Here is a 20,956-nt window from a genome sequence, read left to right on the forward strand (position 1 = left end):
GCACCCACCCCCACTTCTTGGGGCTCAGGAGGCTCTGGCCTTGGGCAGGTAGGCCCCCAAGCCCCAAGGTGAAAACCAACCCCCAGCCACTCCACCCCCCGGCCTCACTGCAGGTACTGACAGGGCACATGTGTAGAAGGGAAGGATTCAGTCCGCCTCTGCAGAGCCCTCAACAAGAGGAAGGAGCTTCCAGTTACAGCACAATAGATCAAAGTTAAAGGCAAGAAAGAACTTCCTGATGCAGCATTAAAAATGGACCAACAGAAAGGATGAGGGGGACTGTGGAGGTTCCTCTAACACAAAGAGCTGTGATCCCATCTGGTATGTCATTTTAGCTGTGAAACAGGCCTGCGAGGTAAGAGCTGCTGCCTTCATTTCATAGGTGAGTAACTGAGGCCCCGAGAGGTGGAGTGGCCTGCACGGTGTCTTCCAAGCTCTGATCAAAAGAGGCAGAGCTGGGCCTTGCAGCCAGGATGGACTGGGAAGCCCGCACACCTCCCTTCTCGGGAAGGCCTCTGAGGATCAAGGCCCTACCACACCCACCACGGGCATCTCTCCGCTCCTCCTCTGACGCTGGGGGCGAGTTGTGGCAGATGCCCAGTGTTCCTGTCAGGGAGGAGGGAGTGCTCAGGGGAGGCCAGCTGCAAAAAGAAAGGCTCTGTGTCCTAGCCCTGCCCAGCTACCCCCCAGGTGCCAGGTCCTGGGGGCCTCACAAGTGCTTTCCGTGCAATGCACCCCAACACATCTGTCTGGCCATGCCTCCAGCTCCCTGCTTGTCAGGAACCCCACGCTCTCCCTATATCCCACACCTGGGCACCCCATCACAGGGCCCTGCAGTGTCAGCCTAGCACCCTCTGCATAGCCTATCCCAGGCCTGACTGGCCCCATACGACCCTTACCTAGTCTTTTTTTTTTTTAAGATGTTATTTTATTTATTTATTCATGAGAGACACACAGAGAGGGGCAGAGACACAGGCAGAGGGAGAAGCAGGCTTCTCCAAGGGAGCCCTATGTGGGACTCGATCCCAGGACCAGGATCATGCTGTGAGCCAAAGGCAGACACTCAACCACTGAGGCACCCAGGCATCCCCCTCACCTGGTCTTTATAGGCTCTCAGGAGGCACCTGAGCTCTGAGTGGTATGGCCTGTCCTGGGTGTTACAGGCTGGTGTAGGCCAGGACTGCCCCGAGCCACCAATGGCTGCCCAGCTCTACAGAGGGCCTGTAAAGGGGTGACACCAGCCTACCCATAACTTTTGCCTCCCTCTGGAGATCTGCCTGTCCTTGGCGAGGGTACCCTGGAAGCCACCTGCAGCCTGATCTGGGGGATGAGGCATAGACTGAGGCAGGCCCCTTGGGTCTCTGACTTCTCCTCAGCAAGAGGTGGAGGAGAAGCTGACCAGGGCAGGAACCTGCACAATCCTGCCCTAGCCCTGTAAGTACTTACCCCTCTCCGCAGCTGGGGAAATGAAAGGTCAAAGAACCAATACAGAACTGAGCCAGGATTCAAACCCAGGTCTGCCTGAATTCAAAAGCCAAATGTTTTCCCACACGACTCTACCTTTGGGGCCCTGCTCAACCACTGAGGCACCCAGGCTCGTTGTGCACCCCTATTCACTGCTCCCCAGGCCTCCTTTCCCGTCCAATTGGGCTCAGCAGAGGTCCTAACCTACCTTTAGGACTCATTTCAAACACCGGCTTTGCCACGAAGCCTCCCTGGTTTCTTTCATTCTCCTCTGAGCTCCTCTTGCTTCCTGCTCATGACTGCCTAGCCTGCCGGTGAGGAATAGAACCGGCCTATGCCCTGACCACTCGCCTCCACCCCCCACCCCACCTCAAGGACTCTTTCACAGCAGGGACACCCTGATTCCTCTTCTGGCACCACTGGCCTCAGGGGCAAAACTTGGTAACATCAAGTCCAACTGCTTTCTGTCACAGATGGGGAAACTGAGGAGCCATTTCTCACAGGACATGGTTTGCAGCCGAGGACCAGGGGGAGGGGTGGATAGCCGACAAGTGAGTGTCCACAGTGTGGCCAGGCTGCATGACACCATTATAGCCTTGTCACTGGAGTCTAGACTGAGGGCGGTGACAGTCCTGTCCTCTCACTAATGGCCCAGCCGCACAGTGAGTTCTGGGCTCCCACCATATTATTTGTGATCATGGTAAAGGCTGTCATTTACTGGGCACTCCCTGCTCGCCAGGCACCGTCCCATGTACTTCATGTTGATTCACTCATCTGATCTTCACAGCAACCCTGGGTATTCGCTGTTATCCCCATCTCACAGATGAGGAAACCAAGGCACAAGAGATTAAGGGGCACGTTGTGTAGTTCTCCAGCCTTTTATGGTGGAGGCAGGATTTCAGGGAAGTCTGGCTTCAGGGCCTGTGTTCTAACCACTATACAACACTGCCCGGCAAAGAGGGACAGGGACCCAGGTTGTTCAAGTGATCAGACTAGAGAAAACTCAGAGTCAGGTCCCCCAAGGACAGGTGGGGGTGGAGCCAGACAAAGTGGCAGGCATAGTAGGCAGAGGCCTAGGTGCCAATCTCGAAGGGATACTGAGGCACCTCTGGGTAAGGCAGGGATGGAAAGGTAGGCACCCTCAGAGCTCCTCTCTGCGGGCACTGTGCCAGTTGGAATGCTTCGATTCTTCTCTGGTGTGGGGGCTGAGATCCCCTCCATAAGGGATATACTCAAGTAATAACAGATGATCCTTAAACTGAGTCCTGAGGAGGGTGGGTCCACTGGACTCCATGGCTATTGATGGAGGGAGTGAGCAAGGAATACCTACTGTTTGCCACCCCAGGTCCACTCCCCAAGCTGCCTGGAGCTGGGGAGGCTGATGCCAATGATCTGTACTGGGCTCCGTGTCGCTGGCTTCTGGGTAGGTTCACCCAGTGGGAAGCCCCAGTGGGAGATTAAAGGAAGGAAGGGAGATAGTTGAGGCTTTCCCACCCGCCCCCCGGGTCTCCCGGTTCCCTCTACTGCAGGCCACAGCCCAGTCCATATCCACTGACCACTTCCTGCCCTGGCAGCTTCGGCTCACTTCAGCCCTGGACCGTAACTGCTCCCAGGGGCTGTGAGCTCTGAGTGCTGCATGCCGCTTTCTTGGTTTGCCACAGCCCCATTTCTCGCCTGAGGAGTTCACCATGGGCTGATATGCTCCCTCTGGCTGGGTCAGAGCAGAGGAGACCAAGCACCACCACCAGATGAGCCCCTTTCTGCAGCCTGCTCCAGGAACAGCCCTTGGAGTCGCCTCTCAATGCACACAGAACGAATAGCTGCAGAGCAGCTATGGGGATGCTGTTACTATTACAAAGCACACAGACCTCCACTGTCTCAGCCTGGGCCTGGCCCAGCACACGGGGCAGGCTGGAGGCAGGGGCAGGACGCAGCCAGTGAAGGGAGGACCAGGAGGGAGAGCGCGGCTCCAAAGGAAGACAACAGCTGGTGGTTTCCAAGTGCTCACTCTCCAGTAGACACTCAGCACTCCATCCATTCACTTCTCACAACAGCCCAAGGAGTACATCCTACTTGTGTATTTTACAGAAGAGAAAACTGGTGCTGAGAAGGCTGAAATGACTCATCCAGGGTCATACTGCCAGCAAGTGATAAAGACAGGGCTCAAATGCAAGTTTTTTGGCCTACAAAACCCATGCTGGTAACTATCTAGAAATAATTTCGTTGAACTGGCTTCCAGCAGAGGCAGCTGACTTAAATGGGGTCAGTTATTGGTAAGGGGAAGACAGAGGCCTCTACTGTCTCCCCATTACCCAACCCTAGATGAAAAACAAAACAAAACAAAAAACCATCCTTCTGACATTCTTCAGTTCTCCCAGGTGGGACAGGGCCCCAAGCAGGCAGTGCAGTTGGGTGTCCAGGTTGGAAAAACAAGCAGATTCAGACAAGGCTTCATTGTTAAGGAGGGCCTGACACTTTGGCCATTGAAACAAATCCCAGCAAAACAAAATGCTTGCTGCCTTGTCTTATCTTGCAGAAAAGGGGGGGCATGTAAGGGCTCCAAGACTGGGTGTTGATCCTTCCTCACACCCCCACCTAAGACCCAGCCTCCAGTGGCTAGGGCAGTGGGATGAGCACTGTGGGGGGAGTCCAGAGTCTGGGTGTAGCCCTGCTCTGCCACTGCCTGTGACCTTCTCCTGCACACTGCTCCCTTGTCCAGTGCTTACTGTGCATGGCCTCCTGTGGTCTCTATAGTCCTCTCCAAGAAAGATTATTGTTATTCCTTACTTTCAGATGAGGACACTGAGGCTCAGAGAAGATGCCAAGCAAGGAGCAGAGGAGGGTTGGAACCCAGGCTTATCAGATTGCAAAAGTCAGCCCACTCCTCCATTTCTCTAGGCAGGAAGGGCCCAGGGAGCGCAGTGCCCCAAAGGAGGGAGCAGCCTGGGAGCAATGAGCTCCTTCTCATAGGGGTGTCCAGGTAGCATCCTGAGGATGCTAAGGAACGCAGGCCACAGAGGGTGGTGGGTGCTTGTCAAGCCTGGGCAGCTGACATCACCTGGGAAGCTTTAAAAACTCCTAATGCTTTGGTCTTTGGCCCAGGCAAGACTCTGAAAAGTTTCTTAAATGACTCTAGTGTGCAGCCAAGCTTGACAGTCGTGAGCCCAGATGCCCACTAAAGCCTCTCCCATCCCACAAGCTCCCTGCCTGTCTCTTGAAGAAGAGAAGGGCTTTATTATTCAAAGCCCTCATTTTACAAGAGGAACACAAAAAATGGGCAAAACATTAAGGGATGAGGTGGTGTCCTGAGGGCCCCCCAGCCAACCATGAGCACAGGCAGCACCAGGGACCCCTGACTTCAGGGTATCTCAGGGGCAAACTCCTTTAAGAGTACTTGGGGACCCTCACTCCTGCCAGTGGAAGAAAACTTTCACTTTGAGCCTCTTGGGTGAGAGGGTGAGATAAATTCTTTATGGCATTTTTTTTTTTTTAAGTAGAGTCTACTTATTTAAAAACTAAACTGCCACAGGATTGATGCTGGAGTACCGGTGGGTGTTCTATGGAAGCAAGAATATAAAACAATTCTGGGCAAGGCCTGTTTATTCTTTTCCACAGGAGATTTGTCCTAGGCCTGCCTGGGGAGAGCCGAGACTCTCAGACAGCCTGCACTTCCTCCTCACCTGCCTTCCTGGTGCCCTCAAAGCCGAATGTCACAGATGGAGAGACAGCATGTGGTGGTCCAGCAGATCTGGCTCCTGCCCAGGCTCTACCCCAGCCAGCTCCCCTGGGACAGGAACCTCTGCTCTCTGAGCTCATTTATTTTCCTGTGCTGACACTACAGTGAAGTGTGTGGTGCCGTGGTGCTCGGGTGTACGTGCACGTGTGTGCAAATAGGTACCTTCACACTCTCAGCTCTGGGTGCACCACTTCCAGGAAGCCTTTCCTGATACCCTCTCCACCCAGCCCTGGACAACCCCAGCTCCTGGCCTTCCCTGCCACATTCTGTCACATGCTGTATGGTCACTGCTTCTGTGTCCTTCCCTCCCTCCCAGGCCATTCATTCATTACACAAAGCAGGTGCTCTTTGCCTGGGATTCATTCTATAGGCCCTTCCTGAGCACGTGATCTGTCAAACTCTGTGCTGGGTGTGCTGGGGCTGGAGCACCAACAGCGTGCCTCGAGTGCTTACTGTGTGCTAGGTATCATTCCAAGTGCTTTATGTGTATTATTCATTTACTCCTCACCCCAACCTGGTGCACCAGGTGCTATAGTTGTGCCTATTTTACAGATGGGGACACTGTGACCCGGAGAGGTTAAATCACTTGCCCAAGTTACATGGTTAATAAGTATGTGCGCTCAGGCTGTGGTTCAAGCATGACTCTGTATCACCATCCACAAACACAGATAGGACTGGCCCCGCCCCAGGAGCTCGCTCTTCACAACTCAGAAGTTTTGTATCTGTGTGCTTACTTGTACGATGTCTGTTTCTCCCCGGGATCAAAATCTTCAATCAACTACATTTTGGATGTGCATGCGTGAAATTGAGACAGACAAACAGACACAGAGACAGGGAAATAGGCCAAATGAACGCTGCTTCCCTTTAAGGTAGGATTCATTCTCTGCCCAGCATCTGCTACCTGGACCTGGATGGCCCCTCCCAACTGGGCCATGGCTGCTGCTAACGCCTGAGAAGAACCAGGTCCCTGGCCATCCTGGTGCTGCCCCCTGTCCTGAACTTGGCTCCAGGCCCTCCATGTCTAACAGCTGCCTGCACACTGGGAAGGCGTGGGAATCCCAGCTCTCTGACACGGAGTCTTCCCCAGGCAGCAAAGTGTCCTCCTCCAGGAGTCCTCCTGCCACACCCTCCCTCCTGGTACCACTGGCTGGACTCTTCAATCAGCTTCTTTCCGAGTCACTTCTTTACGGGGCCACCGAGGGGACAGGTGAGTAGACTCAGGCTGATGGGAGCATCTGCCTGTGTGCCGGGCCTGGCTGGGCACCTCATTTCATCATCTCATTTAGCACCACCCCCAGTACTGTTATTATTGGTCCCATTGTATAGGGAAGGGAATAGAGGTGCAGAGGTTGAGCAGCTTGCCCAAGGAACAGCTTGAACTGCCTTCCCTGACTAAGGGGGTGCTACTTTGTGCCAGACAGTCAGGAGGGGAAAACTGGAGTGGCAGAGAATCTAGTTCTGACAGGCTGGCAAGGGAAGCAGACCTACACCACCCCCCTCCACCGCCCATCGTCAGTGAGGGAGGGAGAAGGAGGCTCGGATTCCGCCTGCTTGGGAGGAGTCATGGAAGCTTCTAGGAGGTGGCATCTTCGGGCGTGGCTAGAAGCCTCACTACTCTATTCCTGTGACTATTATAACAGGAAAAAGGGCAAGCCTTGGCCTCCAAAGCTCTGGTGCCCAGTGAGCACTTGTTACCACCTTGGAGGCTGCAAAGAAGAAGGAGACGGAGCTGCCCTGTTGGCTGCCCTGTCAATGACCCCACCGTGGCCCAGCCAGCCTGGCCTCGGCCCTGCCAACCTGGCCTGGCCCCGGAGGCTCCCAATCACAGGGTCTTCTGTGCCGGGCTAATGACCATGCTGCCAGCAGCCCAGGCCGCCACCCTCCTTCAGCAGGGGCAGCAGCTAACTGCAGAGCCTGCTGGCCCAGTGGCCAGGCCAAAAATCACAGCTGCCTGTCACACCACATCCTCTGGCCCTGGTTGCTGTGGTCTCCTCCTCTACCCTCCAGGGTGACAGAGGACACTGCAGAAGACTGCAGCTCCGGGGGCTCAGACACCACCCCACTTACCACAGACACGGGAAAACAGGACCACAGAGGGGGGCTGACTCCCCAGCACTCACACAGCCAGGGCCTGGATACCTGGCCCTTCCTTAGCCTTGAAAAGAAGGCTCATTTCTAGGCTTTTTACATGCGGTAATTGGGTAGAGGTGAGGAGACAGGACGTCTGTTCAGTGGCAGATAGGAGCTTGATTCCTCATTCCCTGCTATCTGTGTGACCTTGATCAAGACAATGTACCTCTCTGAGCCCAGTTTCTGGGTGATAACAGCAGCTACCTCTCCCAGAGTTGTGAACGAGAGTGTCTATAAAAGTGCTCAGCACAGTGGCTCCTAAGTATTCAAGGGCATTAGCTATTGTTGATATCGGCCACACAGTGAGTATGGAGATACATTCCACTGACTGTAAAATGTGATGCAGTGGCAGGTATTCTTTATTACTATGAGTGTTAAAAATTCAGAGGAGAGTGACCAGAGGGTGAGGTAGTTAATCTAGGACTGCTTCTGGGGGAAATTAGGACCTGAATTGGGCCTAGATAGACAAGGAGGTGAGCAAAGATGCATGGAGGGGCAGTGATGGGGCTCTACGTGGTATGCTTAGGAGACAGTGATGAGCAATAAGCCAGACGTCCAGGCAGTGGCTGTACTGGGCAAGGCCTTGAATGTGCAACAAAGGGGCCTGGTGTTCATCTTACAGGCAAGATGAAGATGGGGATTCCATAATGCTTTCTGAGATGTGAGTTCTATCTTAGACTCAAGGCCCTCTACCTCTCCTCCACATCCCTTTGCTGAGCCCACAAACCCCAGTATTACTACCCCAGAGATCCCCCTGCCTCTCTTACTACACCATCTCATCTGTCCAGCTACTAGCCCACCCCATGTTCACAATGAGGCACCCCTTCACCAAGTACCCATTGTGCCATGTGCTTTACATACATGACCCACAGCTACACTTATTTTACAGAGGAGGAAACAGATGTCGTGCTCACCATCTCACAGTAAGTAGCACAGTCAGGATTCAATCTTGAACTAACGTCAGGACCCCCTACTCTCTATAGCAAATTGCCTTTCATCCCAGCCGGAAGCTTTCCTCCTTGATGAAGCCTTCTGGGTTATTCCAGTCCTCAATGGCCTCTCCCTGCTGGCTCCCACTGCCCATTTGGAATCAGAGGTCCGCGGGTTGATCCTCACTCATCTAGCTTGGTTTCGACCATTTCCTGTGGGTCCACCTTGCCCCCACCTCCAACAGGAAAAGAGCCAGTGTTGATGACAGGTCCCTTTTTTCCTGACCTGTTCCCCTCCCCCCACATCCAAGATTTCTTATAGCTCTGATAAGAACCACCCACTTGCTCTGGGGGGGTGGGGGGTCAGAAGCCCTGCTGAGCACAGAGCAATTTCCCTGAGACTGCCTACTTGCTCCCCTAGTGAGGGGAACCATAAATTATTCACCACACCTTTGTGGCTAGGGAGGCCAGACAATGGGCCAGAGGGAATGAACACCAGCTCCCCCCAACCCCAGAAGCCAACAGCCCTGGGGTTAGGGGGTCAGAAGCTAGAGTCCTTTACCAGGGTCCCCAAACAGATTCTAGAAGGCTGTGAAACAGGGAAGCAGCCAGGGGAACATGACCCATTCAAGAGTCCCAGCTGGGCAAACCCAAGTCTGTGAGCCTGCAATAGAGCCTTCTAATCTAAGGCAAGCCTGAGAATTTCCTGGTCAAAATTCAAGCTTCCTTTCTTTATAGGGAAGGAAATAAGTATTTGGCAAAGCAATATATATTTATATCTCATTTCATCCTCATAACAACCTTATAAAGGAGAAATTCTGATTCACAGAGGAGTCGGGGCTCTGAGGAGTGAAGTGCTCAGCCCAGTGCCACATGGCAAGTGGGAGGCAGAGCAGTTCCACGTCTGCCTGGTCTGACTTAGTGCTGTTTAGCCCACCCAGTTGGGACCTAGTCGCCCCACTGTCTTTTCCATCTGGGTAACTTCCAGAGCACCTGGTGGAAGTGGACACCCAGTTCCTGAAGCAAACTCAAAGGCCCTGGGCAAGTGGCTTCATTGCTCCAAGTCTCAGTATCCCACACGTGGTAGCCATTGGTAACAAGCTCAGTCTTGGCAAACACGGAAATCTCCTGAGCACTTGACAGTTTGCCAGGTGTGATGGCCCCATTATCTATCTGAGCAGGTAAGACAGAGCGAGCCTGCCCTTACCCCATTTTACAAGTGAGGCTTGGAGCCACGGGTGCATCTGAGAGGTCCCAGGTGCCTTCCCCAACCCCATTCTGCCTCACTCTAGGTTCTTTCTACCACATCATGAAATGAGATCACAGGTGTGAAATCATCTTACCAAAGAGGAGCTTTGTTTAGATGCAGGGATTATTACGAGAATCTGAATCCTCACCAATGGGTGTTGGGGGGGAATCCCAAGCCCCTCAGGTACCTCTCTCTTCTGGTGCCCCCCCAACCCCTCCAGCCCTGGGGACTGAGCTTCAGCCTTCAGCTGACCTCTCTACCCTACCCTCCTCCACCTCCCAGGGGCTTTCCAAGGTGGTTTCCCCTTGACTCCAGGAAGCTGGGCATGGCAGGGGTTAACTAGTCACAGCCAAGGCCACAGGACCTCAGACCAAGGCCACATCCCCTCCCCCCCTCAGAACAAGAACCCAGAGTTCATGCCAACTATCTTTCACAACACCCCTCTTTTGCACGGCCCCAGGGGGGCAACAGAAGGAGCCCCTGCCTGTGAATCCAGACACCTGGCACTGTGCCCCCAGTTCTGACAGCCCCAGCTGGAAGACCTTGAGCAAGCCCCTCCCCTCCTGGCCCAGAGGTGTCTGGCAGGTTCCTCCGCCCAGGAGAAGCTGAGGCTGGACCTTCAGTCTGGGCCAAAGGCAACGAGGCTGTGGGCTTGTCTCGGGCCCCAGCAACAATCACACAGACTATCAAAGCAGCCTCATAAGTGGTCACCCTGACCTCACATTAGGGGTGGGAAAGCCCCAGCCACCCACCCCAAAGATGCTAACCGGGAGTGGATACCTTGAAGGATGTTTGGGAAGGTTTTCTAAAGTGTACTTTCTGCCTCAACCGCTCACTTACTTCAGGCCCTAGGATAAGTGGCACCCCCGCCCCCACTCCCAGCCTCCAGTATCCCATTAATAATGTGAAGGATGGGTAGCTGGTGAGTGCTGAGAAGCTTCACCTCCCCAGCTCTGATGGACTCTGACTTGGGGACCTCTAGAGTGAGTTTTCTCAACAAGTAAGCAGCATCTCAGGATGCCACGGTGTCTTAGGGACCCTAAGTGTGGCACACAGGGGCAAGGAGTCCCTGCTCCCTGGTGCGGGGTCCACAAGGAGGGAAGCTTCCCACCTCTGCCCTCACTCTGGGTCACCTTTCCTGGGACGTGACTTGGCCATGGAGTGGGAGGGAAAGAGATCCTCCCCTGCCTCAGGATCAGCTCTCGGATGCCCCGGTGGCCCCACCTTGACCCCTCCCCGTCGCCTCCAGCCTGGCGGCTATCCACTTCCTTTCTCTCTCGGTTCTCTGCTCCTTTCCCTCTCCCCCCAACCCTCCTACCCAGTCTCAGCCTCAGAGTGAAGAGCGCAGGGTCCGTCAACCCCGCTGAGCCCCAGCCCCCCCGCCTGCAGGAGCCCCTGCAGAGCACGACACCTTTCCATCCCACCGAGTACAGTGAGCGGCAAATGAGGGACCATTTGCGCAAGGGTGGGGCGCGGACCCGCACACAATGGGCGCTCAATAAGTGCGCGTTTTCTCCCTTCCCCCGCCTTCCCGCGCCCTCTCCCAGCCAGCGCCAGCCCCGGCTGGTGACCGGATCGCCCGCGCCTGGCCCGGCGCTGCCCGGCTGGGGTCGAAGGCCGCCCTGGCCCGGCATCCGGGGCCCTCTCACCTGCAGCTCTCGGCTCTCGCCGGCCGCCGGGCCAGCGGGGAGCCCCGTGCTCCCTGCTTCGGGGCGAGCGCCGAGCCCCTCGCCCGAGGCGGCGGAAAGGCGGCAGCTTGGGCTCGCAGCACCAGCTCGGTCCGGCGCAGCCCGCCTGCCCGGCCCGCCTGCGACTCCTCGCGGGCTCTGGACCCGGGCCGGCGCTTCCTGGGCGTCCGCACGGTCCCAAGTCCGAGGCACCGGGGCCAAGGCAGCCGAAGGGTCAGTCTCGGGAGCCGGGGCTGGGGGCTTCTGCGCTCCCTCGGGCTCAGCGGGGGCGGTGGGCACCTGCCTCACCCGGGTCTCGGGCGGGGGCTCCGACTCACACTGCAGAAAGCCTAGGAGCGCGCCCGCAGCCGTGGAGCGTAGGGTGGGCCGGGAGCGTCCCGCGCCGCTGCACTGGGTCAGGTCGGGGCTCCGGGCGTCCGGGCCACGGTTCCCGGGAGCGTCCCGGCGCAGAGCCCCCGGCTGGGGCAGGCGGGGCGGGGCGGGGCAAGGCAGGGCGCCGGCGAGGACGCTCGCGGCGGCGGCGGGGAAGTCTTCCCAGCTCCGGACTCGGCTCGCTCCGCACAAAGGGGCGGACTCCGGAGCTTCGGGCCGCGGCTCCACTTCCTCCTCTTCCCCCGGCTCGCCCGCGGCTCGCTCAGCCCCGCGCGGCCGCCGCCGCCGCCTCCGCTGCTGTCATCCCCGCCGCCCACCCCCACCGGAGCTGCAGCCGCTGCCGGAGCCGAGCCCAGCCGAGGCAGCGCCGCCCAGCGCCGGAGCGCCAGCCCCGCGGGGCCCCGGCCGAGGGGGCGGAGTCCGCCGAGGCCCCGCCCCGGCCCGGGCAGGGGGCGGGCACGCCCGGAGCCCCGCCCCCCGCCCCGCGCGGCCGGGCCGCAGGAGCCAATGGGAGGGCGAGGAAAGAGCGGCGCTGGGCGGCCCCGGGGCCCAGCCGGGGAGGGCGGGGCGGGGCGGGCGGGGGAGGACAATGGGCGGGTGCGGGCTTTCGGGGAGTGCGGCCGGGGCCGCGGGGCCGCGGGGCCGCGGGGCCGCGGTCCCCGGGGCCCCGGATGGAGGGAGAGGCGGTGACGACCGGTCCGTGTGGGGTGCGAGCGCGGGGGCTGCCGAGGGGTGGGGAGCGGGGAGTCCGGAGGGAGGGACGGGGCTTGGGGTAGGAAGAGAAGCGGGTGGAGGTGCGGGGCTTATGGGGGGGCGGGGAGTCTCCCAGGGGCAGGGGGCTCCCCGGGCGGTGCGGCACCGCCCTCGCTCGCGCTGCTCTTCGCCCCTCCCCAGTTTCTAGGGCTCAGGGCGCGGAGGTGAACGTTGGAAGCTGTGAAATCCTCAGATTTCAGGAAGCAGTGAAAAACAAGTTTTTGAAAAGAAAGAACGGATCTTTTCTCTTTTCTCTCTCTCTCTTTTCTTTTCTTTCAGAGCAGATCATTCTTCAGCATTTCCCGCGGGAAGGAGAGTCGTCAGTTTTAGGAAGACTAAGTCAAAAGCAGCGTGTGAGGCTAACTCACGCAGACAGACACACACTCTCCTTGAGTAATGACGAATCTGCGGTCTGCTCCAGGCCCTCCCCTCCCTCGCCCTCCCCCCGCGCCTGGGGGCTGGAGCTGTGTTTGATTATCTCCCAGAGTCCCCAGCCGGCTGCAGAGGGCAGGGCACAGGGCAGGGCACAGGGCAGGCGTTGGAGGGTTTTGATGTATGAATGAATGAGTGTTGACGTGCTCCTGGGTTCATGTGAAAGCCACTAATTGGTCTGGGGAGCAAAGGAACGGAGGCTGCACGATAGAGCTTTTCTGTAAGCCTCACAGCACCTTACACAATAGGTACCCCATATCACTGATGAGGACACCCAAGCCCAAACAGGCCAAGCGATGTTCCCAAGACCATTCCTGGCACGGATTCTATCCACTCATCACTATCACTTTCTAGGGCAGAGCTGTGTGGCTTTGGGGTTACTTGACCTTTCTGACCCTCTAATTCTTCATCTGTAAAAGAGATATAAAGATGTGCTGCTACTTGGTATGGACTGGGCTGGCACCAGACTTCACACGATGGACAGAAGGGTATTCCTGGCAGAAGAGACTGCATATGCAAAGGCATGGAGTCTGAAAGAAGACCTCTGGGGACCCCTGGCCTATTCTGGAGGATTAGGAGAGGTAACAGGCAGGCTCAGGCCAGAAGTAGGGGTTAGCTAGGTTAGGAGGGAACCTCAGGGAATAGACAGTGCTCTGGGCAGAGAGGCCGGCCTGCACAAAACCCTGGAGGTGAGGGAGAGTGTTTATTTGTTGAAGAATCCAGAGAAGTTCAGGGTAGCTAGAACTCCCAGGGAAGGAACAGCAGAACTGATGGGAAGAGAAGAGTGTGGTCGGGCCAGACAGAACAGAGTTCAGACTTTATTCCAAGGGTCAAGGACTGTTGGGGTCTTGCTCAGGATCCCAAACCCAGCAGGATTATTCTGAGGCCCCAGTCTGGACTCACTGGCTGTCAGACAGATGCCCTGGAAGTTTTTCAGCCAGGCATGTTGGGAGGCACTTTGTAGGGAAACCAGGTAGTATGAAAGCATGTAAAGCCCACGGGAGGGCTATGGGGGCCTCACAGTGAAGGATTGGAGTCCTCAATGAGGTCTGGACCCAGAGACCCTGCCACACCCCCTTTTGGGTTGTGCATCAGCCTGACAGTCTGGTTGGAAGAACAAGGAAGAGGGTGAGCTGGAGGTTGTAGTCCAGACTGGTGGGAGGGGGCGCCCTCTCTTAGCCAAATCCAGGGCTTGGGTCGGGAGGTGGGCCTTGGGAAGCTCACACTGGTGGCTGTGGCAGGAGGACTGAGAAGAGTCTATTTTGCTAAGAAATCTTTGACTGCTCCCTCCACTCAGAACCTTCTGTGGCTCCCAGTTGCTAGCGTGATCAAGTCCTAAATCCCTAGTCTGGTGTTCCAGGCCTTCCATTATCGCTCTCTGCCAATCTCACCGGCCTTCTCTCCCAATCACTTCCGTCTCCCCTGTACCAAACTTCTCGCAGCTCTATCCACAAGCAGGGTGCAGTCTGTCCCGTCCATGGGGTTGCTCTTTCTGTTCTCCTTGCCTGGGACCCCATGTTCCCATTCCCTCCTGAATAATTTCTATTTCCTGCTGGATGGAGAGAAGAAATGTTGAAGCAAATGCCCGTCTGTCCTCTTTACTGCTGTATCCTTAGAGTCTAGCACAGAGCCTGCCATGTAGAAGGTGCTCAGGAAGTAACTGCTGAATCAGTGCTCCATTTCTCAAATCCAGTGTCTCCTCACTGAGAAGCCTTCCTGGACCCCCAGAAGTCTGCCTTGCTGCCTTGGGTCTTTGAGATGTTGGCCTGAAGGTGCTGTAATTATGTATTTCGTGTCTAGTTGGCCCCACTGGGCTGGGAGCACCTCCATGACAATGCGCCCCCACCCACCCACCCACACCCAGCAGAGGAGCAGGCCCCTCTAAGACCTCAACACTGGGCAATGAATAAGGCTCTCAGAGCACAGTTCTCTGGCCGCCCCTACTGGGAGAGCTTCCTAGGCGGGTCAGATGAGTAGAATGCCAGAATGAAAAGGAGGCTTTCAGAATAGCCCCTCCATCAACCCTGGGGCCCAGGAGAAGAGTGCCCAAGGTCACCATGAGGTGACTGGTAAACAGTTCTCAGACACCCACATTCGCCCTCTGGCTACTCTCCCAGGAAGAGAAAGTCTCCTGACATGGGAATATCAGACCTTTTTGCCACCAGAGAGTTCCACAAAGCATGACAGATTCATGGTCATGGCAGTTTGTCTGGGAGGGTGATTGAGGGCTCGGAGGCAGGTTCTGAACCAGGGTGTCTTTGACCAAAGAAGCTAACCTTGTCAGGTCAGGTCAGCCTCGTGCCTTGGCACTCCCTGAGCCTCCCATCCTCCTTATATCCTTCTGACCCCAGGAGGCTTAACAGTGAAGCCACTGCAGCCACAGCTCTGTTCCACAGCTCCTTTGTAGTCAACTTCATTGCAAATAACTATTTGCTTTTATGCCTATATTTATAGCAGGAATCTTGCATTCTTTTTCTTAAACAGGGCCACCAAATTGTATGACTTCACACCCATGAGATTTGCTTCCAACAAATCCTTACGGTGCACCCATTATATGCAGGCACTGTGCTAGGTGCTGGTGAGGGCAGGGTGGGGAGGGTGGGAAGGGTGGGGGGAACATCATGGAGCATTAGGCAGATGCTGCTCCATCCTTTTGCTGGTGGGGCTGGGAGGCTCAGCCGAACTCACAATACATGCTGCTTTCCTGCCTCTCTGCCTCTGCCAGCGTGGAATCCTCTGCCAGCCTTGGAATTTCCTCCATCTTCCAAGGACCCTCTGAGAAGCCTGCCTGACTCCCCTAGTGGGAAGCACAGCATCGTCCATGGAAGCAGGTGATGGCAGGTACTGGGGCAAGAAGTGCATCCGAACCCTGGCTGGCCTTAAAGGATGGTGGGACTGGGTAAGTGTGTGTTGAATGGGGTGTGGACAGGAAGGTGGTAACAAAGTCACTTACACAGAGTGGAGGCAATGCAGGATGTAGGGCACTTGGGATGTGAAGCTTGGGCTGGCCCAGTCACCTCCCCTCTCTCTGCCTCAGTGTCCCCGTGAGTGAAATGGAGATGAAAATGGTGACCCCTCAAAGGCCATGAGGACTAAAGTGCTCAGTCAGCGAGGCCCAAGGTAGCATGGTGTGTGTGGAGGAGGCCACATCTGTCCCCATAGTACCCAGGTGGAAAGGTCAAGAGAGCCCATGGCAGGAGAGGTACGCAGGAGGACCTGTCCCTCAGGTCTTTGTCATAGTTTGACTTCTGTTCTGCAAGCAGAGAGGCATATTGGGAGGGTCTAAGCAGGAGACAGTGTCAGTTTGGCTTCTCAGAGCTCACCCTGATCGCCCTTGGGAGAAGACGGAGGCAGGAAGAGCAGCTGGGGCCTCTTCTGAGAGTCTGGATGACAGGGAGAGATGAGGCTGTGAGTCTGGGCCCCAGGGGTGGTTGTGGGCGGGTCAAGAACATTTAGAGGGAAAGAGACAAGCTACTGATTATATGTGGGATAAGGGAGGTAGAGAATTGGAGGGGTCTGGGCCTGCTTTGGGGTAAGAGGGGACCAGCCCCAGGGAGGGAATGTGGTTCCCAAGGATGCAGCAGAAAACCCCACAGGGGATGGAGCCCAGGAAAGTCAGAGAAAAACTGGTCAGAGAAGGGGAGAAGGGGGCAGGCCAGGAGCATCAGGCCTGAATCATTGGAGTCAACAGCTGGGGACTGAGGGTGGTTCCCCAGGGGGAGGGGGAGGCAGGAGCAGGGGTGCACATGGACACCGTGTAGGCAACCTCTTCTGGGGTCCTTGGGTGGCAGCTGGGGCAGGAGGCAAATTGGAGGCTTTGGGGTTTTGTTTTTGGAGAGGACCTAAAGCCCAAAGCCATGTGAAAGAGAGGAGGTAGCAGGGTGCTAGAGACAAGGCACTGAGCAGAGACTAGGGAGAGACAGCACCCGCTTGGGGGGGGCTGGGTAGGGGGACTCCTGTGGGGCCAGGGCATGTGAGGAAGATCAGGCCTGAAGGCCTCAGTGAAGCAGGAGCCAGAAGAGTCTGTCCTCCAGGGAGAGGGCCTGGTGGAGTGGGGGCCCCAGGCAGGAAGCTGGGAGGTGCAGCTGTGGCAAGTGGAAGGGAGACAGAGGTGAGAGCCATAAATCTGTCCTGGCCTCTTGCATATGGTGGAGAGATTGGGGATGGCTCCGGGAAATGTCTCTGTCAAGTAAATACAGATTTATCCCTGGCCTGCTTCGCATTCTGCTGGATCCTTAGCCCCAGTCTTGAAAGGATGGGGTTGCTTCAGGGTCCTCTCTGACCCCAGATCCTGTGGGCTGCCTCCCTCCCCATCAGGCCTTGCCACGGGTCAGTGGGAATAGCAGTGATCATTATGACTTTACCACACCTGCCGATGCTCACAAGAGGGCAGATCTTGGCTCCACCATTGTCAATCGCATTACTCACTGGCCCATGAACTCCACGTTGGATTTCTTGTGTGTCTTCAGCAGCACACTGAGCGGGTCACACCCAAGAAGTGCCTGAAAGCTTTAAAGAAAGGCAAGGGGAATCACTTGATTTGACTGCCTCTGCTGCCCCCTGCTGCAGAATAATAGTTCGAAGCGCTAACATGGGAGCTCCCCCTCTCAATCTTGGGGATCTCAGGGCGCTGTTTCACACCTAAAAGTTATTGAGGACTCCACAGAACATCTGTTTATATGGTTGATGTTGGTATTTTTAGTATTATAAATTAAAACAGACACTTAAAAATATTTATGTAATTAACAATCTGATTGAATTTTAACATATTTTTATGAAAAATATATTTTCCTAAACCAAAAATTAGTGAGAAGAGTGGCATTGTTTCATAGGTTTAAAAATATCTTTGATGCTTATATTAATAGAAGACAGCTGGATTCTCCGGTTTCTGCGTTCAATTGGACACAATATGTTGTTTCGTTTGAAGCTCACGAAGAAAAGCTTAGGAAGAAAATACAGGCGGGGCGCCTGGGTGGGTCTGCCTTTGGCTCAGGTCATGATCCCGGGGTCTTCAGATGGAGCCCTGCATTGGGCAGAGAGCCTGCTTCTCCATCTCCCTCTGCCTCTTCTGCTCCAACTCTCTCTCTCAAATAAATAAATAAAATCTTAAAAAAAATAAAGTACAGGCTTATACGGATACATAATTAGAAAAGAACGTATCTTTTGGTCTGTTTCACATTTTTTTAAAGATTTTATTTATTTATTCATGAGAGACACACAGAGAGAGAAAGAGAGGCAGAGACACAGGCAGAGGGAGAAGCAGGCCCCATGTGTGGAGCCTGATGTGGGACTCGATCCTGGGTCTCCAGGATCACGCCCCAGGCCAAAGGCTGTGCTAAACCACTAAGCCCCCCAGGCGGCCCCCACATTTTTTTTTAGGTGAGCTCTCCACCCAAGATCAAGAGTTGCATGCTGAGCCAGCCAGATGCCCTTCTTTTGCACTTTGAACGTATCTTTTACCCATGTATGATTCTTTAAAGATTATTTCCTTATTTGACAGAGAGAGAGAGAGTGTATGTGTGCGTGCCGTGCGCGCGTGCACACGTGCGTGCATGCACGCACAAGCAGGGGAAGCAGAAAAAGGAGAAGCAGGCTCCCCACCAAGCAGGGACCCCGATGCAGGGCTCCATCCTGGGACCCTAGGATCATGACCTGAGCCAAAGCAGACGCTTAACCTGCTGAGCCACCCAGGCGCCCCCCCAACCCGTGCATGATTTTGTAAGAGCATGCATTGGCCGTGAGGGCAAAAAATAGTTCGCCAAGTTATCTTTTAAATGCTGATAAATTTCAGCACATAATATAAAAAAATCAAATTCAAAATATTCCTACAGATCTCATCAGAAAAATCTTTAAGTATTGAGAAGCTGTCAAGCTTACAATGGTGAGCACAAGTTTTCCAAAATTCTAATTTTCACTTGCAAGCTTGAACTTTATCCTTAGCAGCAGGTACTGTCAGTCTATCTTGAAATGACAGAATGACAGGCTCAATTATTCATTTTTGAGAAAATGCCTGCCAGATACTCAAGTCTGCATAACCATAATTTGCCTGTCAGTTTTTCTTTAAAGGAAAAAAAAAAAAAAGGTGTTCCATGAAAAAAGTGGCTAGTTTCACTCACAATTCAAACAATTGCACAAATGCTTTTCCCGGAGACAACCATGATGCTTCTGTCTACAGCAGAAGTGCTTTATGATACTTCTCATTTTGTCATGCAGAATATCAAAAAGGTGTATAATCAAGGATCAGTATATAATGAATACATTTTCTTGTTTCTTGTTTTTTAAGATTTTATTTATTTATTCATGAGAGAGACAGGGAGAGGCAGAGACATAGGCAGAGGGACAAGCAGGTTCCCCGTGGGGAGCCTGATGCAGGACTTGATCCCAGGACCCCAGGATCACAACCTGAGCTGAAGGCAGATGCTAAACCACTGAGCCACCCACACACACCCCAATTTATGTTTCATCAATAAAATAATTTTATTGCTTTCTTGAGTGATGCTGGCAGTGTTTTACTGTGAGGGCATGGCAGCAAAGAATCTGACCGTTTCTAGGACAGTTTGGAGCTCTGATGGGTGTGGAGGCACCAGTGGTTACACCACCATCGTTTTTCCCCATTTGTGAGACATCACACTCATGAAAAAGGCAAAGAACACCTTAGTATCGTTATGAGGGGAGTCTGGCCCTGAAAGGGTCTAGAGTCTGCTCTGGAATGTGTTTTGTATACTAGGCACTGGTCCAAGCATTTTATTCTTTTTTAAAAAAATTGTAGGGGCACCTGGGTGGCTCAGCGGTTGAGCATCTGCCTTCAGCTCAGGTCATGATCCCAGGGTGCTAGGATCAAGTCCCACAGCAGGCTCTCCCCACAGGGAGCCTGCTTCTCCCTCTGCCTGTGTCTCTACCTCTCTCTGTGTGTCTCTCATGAATAAATAAATAAAATCTTTTTAAAAATTGTGGGAAAATAGACAACATAAAATTTATGTTTTCACTGTTTGTAACTGTCAAGTTCAGTAGCATAAAGTCCATTCATATTGTTGTGCAACCATCACCACCATCCAGTCTCTAGAATTTTTCTCATTTTATGAACCTGAAAGTTGGTACCCATAAAACAATGACTCCCTATTCCCTTATCCCTCCAGCTCCTGGAAACCACCATTCTATTTTCTGTCTCTGTGAATTTCACTACTTTAGTTTATCTCATTGAGTCATACAGACTTACTCGCTTAGCATGATGTCTTCAAGGCTCATCCACGTTGGAGCATATGTCAGAATTTCCCTCCTTTTGAAGCCTGAATAATATTCCGTTGTATGCAATGTCACATTTTTTTCTCCATTCATCCATTGTTGGACAGCTGGGTTGCTTCTACCTTTTGGCTGCTGTGCATAATGCTGCTATGAACCTGGGTACAGAAGTATCTATCAGAATCTCTGCTTTCAATTCTGTTGGGTATATACCCATAAGTGGAATTGCTGGATTATGTAGTACTGTTTTTAATTAAAATTTTAAATATTAAATATTTTTAAGTATTAAATTCTGTTCTCCACAGTGGCTGCAACATTTTCTATCCCCACCAACAGTGCACAAGGGTTCTAGTTTCCCCACATCCTCTCCAACACTTGTTATTTTATGTTTTTTGATAATAGCCAGCCCAATGGGTTTGAAGTATTATCTCATGGTTTTGATTTGCAATTCCCTAATGATTAGTGATGTTAAGCATCTTTTCATGTGCTTATCAGTCATCCATATATCTTCTCTGAAGACACATCTATTCAAGTCCTTCGCCCATTTTTTTTTTAAAGATTTTATTTATTCATGAGAGAAAGAGAGAGGCAGAGACATAGGCAGAGGGAGAAGCAGGCACCACACAGGGGAGGACTTTGATCCCAGGACTCCAGGATCACGCCCTGGGCTGAAGGTGGTGCTAAACCGCTGAGCCACCCGGGCTGCCCCCTATTTTTGAATCAGGTGGTTTTTTCGTTGTTGACAAACATTTTGCTCTTAAACCTTACAACAACCCTATGGGGTTGTTGCTTACACTGTCATTCCTATTTTCACTTACAGGTAAGGAAACCTGACATAGTAGCATGCCCACAGTCACACAGCTAGGAAAGGGTAAATCCAGGGTTAAGATAATCTGGTGTTCTTTTTCACTATGTTATGTGCCCAAAAACAGAGGGGCATTCTTAATGTCCAAGAGCAGCAGGG

The 20,956-nt window shown here is 53.9% G+C and overlaps 1 protein-coding gene across 2 annotated transcripts in view; it reads right to left on the reverse strand.

Annotated features, from left to right (window-relative positions):
- The window catches only part of GDPD5 (glycerophosphodiester phosphodiesterase domain containing 5), an 83,606-nt gene extending 71,721 nt beyond the window's left edge, over positions 1-11,885 (reverse strand). Inside the window, exon 1 of one of the 2 annotated variants that reach the window (XM_055320666.1) lies at positions 11,158-11,885. The gene's annotated coding sequence lies outside the window, so the exon portion shown is untranslated. The remainder of the gene's footprint in view (positions 1-11,157) is intronic. The other variant, XM_055320663.1, reaches the window with a different exon arrangement.
- Positions 11,886-20,956: the final 9,071 nt, after the last annotated feature.

The sequence above is a fragment of the Nyctereutes procyonoides genome, unplaced genomic scaffold (genome assembly GCF_905146905.1).
Source record: "Nyctereutes procyonoides isolate TBG_1078 unplaced genomic scaffold, NYPRO_anot_genome, whole genome shotgun sequence".
Lineage (NCBI taxonomy): Eukaryota > Metazoa > Chordata > Mammalia > Carnivora > Canidae > Nyctereutes > Nyctereutes procyonoides.